Below are 2,840 nucleotides of genomic sequence, written 5' to 3'. Positions count from 1 at the left end.
CAAAACCTGCAATAAAAAGGAAATTGTCTGGCAACGCCAACATGTTTGCTGCCTTTTCCTTTGTGGCTGGACAACCTGGGTCACATTTTCCCCATGCTGTCCCGGTCAACGTATAGTTAGACCCTGGGGCAAGGAACACCTCTGAGACTGGTGGCCATCATCACTGCTCCTCCTTCAGAGCAAGTCAGCAAATAATCCCATTGCAGAGCAGAGAGCAGAGCAGCCTCTGCCCAAAACATTGACTGTGGCCCAGASAGGCCGATGGATACAGGCGGAAGATTTTGCTGGAAGACAGATGCAAMTGGATGGGCACCTGGGAAAGGACGGAGGCAGACAGGGAAGATAGCAAGCAAGCCTTGGAGATAATAGGGAAGTGCTAGTAGCATGACCCCGGGAAAAAGCAGAGTGCTTTTGACTAGCTATTAGCTGAGAAGGGATTTGGAGCTGTGAGCAATGAAAATGCCTCCTGCTGTTTTAGCCTTCCTGTGTCTGGAGAAAATAGGGCTGGGATGTAACGGCACTTCATTCACTACAAAGGAAGTACCTGGCTCGCCAGCAGTTCCTTCTGTGAGCAGAAACACACTTGGAGATCCTCCCCACCGTCRGCTAACCTCCTACTTGCAGCAGGGGCAACACTGCAATTGAAATTATTTTCACCCAAATTCCAACTTGCATTGACAAACCCCTTGAAAGGACCCTTTGGAAAGGCAGACTTAGAGAGCCATTATTTTTGAGAACCCAAAGGCTGATAGATCTTGTCTTGCCTCTTGTCAGGCCAGAGATATTCCCAGAGGATGCCTTTAACTCCCTTTCTGCACCTTGATCCCACTGCGCAAGGCTGCCTTAGGCTGCCCATCCCCATAGGCTCCTTCCTGCTGAGCATGGCTCAAATTTTAACACCACAAACAGCAAATGAAAAATAACACATCAGGGTCTGTGTCTTCCTCTGACTTGCATTGTGCTGTGTATCTCCTCCTACCCCACCTTGCTTGGCAGACCAACCAGCTGCGTGAGTCCTGACCCTATGGACATTCAAAAAGGCTTCTTCACCCTAAAAACCACAGGAATGTGACACATTTCTGCAGTCCCACAGCAGAAGCCCTGGCCGTGTTTACTCATTGCTGCTCCTCAGCAGTGGGCACTGYTACAACCTTCGCTCTTTGGAGAACCTGACCTCAGAGCCAGGGCTGTGCTGCTGGGAACCTGGGYTCCTGTCACCTCAGGAGGACCCAGAGCGGGGGACGCTCCAGCCTCGGGTCCCTGAAGGTCCATATGAGTGATGTGTGATGAGCTCCCAACCCCATAATTTCGCCAGGTTCTGGTCTGCAGGAGGCACCAAGGAGCTGCTCTTCCTTGTTCACCTGAGCCTGTGTTCACCTGAGCCAGCGCGAAAGCAGACACGTGTCCATTGCAGGCTCTCAGTAATGCAGCTCTGTACATGTTGTCCRCAGGCTGCTCGAGCATAAATTGGTCACTCTCAGCGAAGCTGCAGCATCTTGCACCAAAATTACTCAGCCCTGTCTTGATTTATCTGCTACTGCCTGTTCTGCCCCGCTGTAATGCAGCACGTTTCAAGGGCAACACGAGAGGGATCCGGAGCCTCCCTGGGGCCTGCAGAGCCACAAACACTGACTGTCTCGGCAGCAGTGTCAGTATTTTCAGCAAACCACCCAGGCCACCCCTTGGATGGAGGCTGTAGGCYGCCCGAGAGGCTGCCACTGCTTCACTTGCTTGTCATGCAGGTGGTCCTTGGCCACGGTTTTGTCTCCATCCACCACACACATGTCAGCTTGTGCTGTCTCCTCTCTTTCCCCATTTTCAGGAGAGAAGGACAAATCTGAAGGYACTTCCAGAAGAATCAAGCATTTCTTAGGTGAGAAATGTGGCAAGCATCTACAAGCCTGCAAAGCTGCAAAGGCTCCGTACCCACATAGGCGCTTTCTATACTTAACCAAAAGCATGAAAATCTTCACAGGGGAACCATACACCCCTGCAGGGCCTCCTAAGCCCTGGTACAAGCTCGCCAGGCTCTACTGGAGGCATGCCAGAATGTTTTTTCCCGCCAGTGCAGGTCTTCAGCTCCRTAGCAGCACACAAATGCACAGCCAAACCCTGCAGCAGCAAGAGCTGTGAGCACATTCGCCTGACTTGAGAGCTGGCAGGACTGTCTGTGAGGGCACGAGGCATCTGGTTAGAAGGCAGAGCTTGTTTTAGGCGTCTGCAACATGAAACAACCAAGGTAGCAACATGAAGCAACCGAGGTGGAGCTTGGTTGCTCTTGGTCGCAGAGGTGTCTGCAACATGAAACAACCCACAGGGTTGTATCCCTCTTCCTACTCCTTTAGGGTGGTTAAGTGCAAAGAGTCTTAACCCACTCCCGCTTCCAGTTTGTAATATGAGGGAACCGGCACTAGGCTTGGCCTGAGTGGTTTGGGTTGAAATTGCTCAAGGGAGAAGTAAAATTAAGGAAGCAAACGCATGGGGAGTGTTCTCTGGCATCAGCACGGTGCAAATCTGGAAAGAAGCTTTAAAAGTCACGTCCCCAGAACACAGCGCTGGCGGCTGCAGGAATAGGAGGTTCCTCCTTGGCACGGCCACCACACAGCTGCCCTGGCACGGGCTCTCACTCGTCCCAGACAGCGACCCGTAACGGAGGGACYGCGCTCAAGCAAGCGGGTGAAGAGTTGAGGGTTGGCCGTGAAATGGCCTCGTTTATGGGCAGCTGCAAATTTAGGATCTTCCCCACAGCAGATGGCAACTCCTTGTGCCCAAAGGACGCGCTGCCCCTGGCCGGGCAGATGACGGGAGCTCGGGGACTCCGAGGGACGCAAATGACGCAG

The sequence above is a fragment of the Nothoprocta perdicaria genome, unplaced genomic scaffold (genome assembly GCF_003342845.1).
Source record: "Nothoprocta perdicaria isolate Ctin4 unplaced genomic scaffold, notPer1 scaffold_181, whole genome shotgun sequence".
NCBI classification, from domain to species: Eukaryota; Metazoa; Chordata; class Aves; order Tinamiformes; family Tinamidae; genus Nothoprocta; species Nothoprocta perdicaria.
This window is presented reverse-complemented; position numbering follows the sequence as displayed.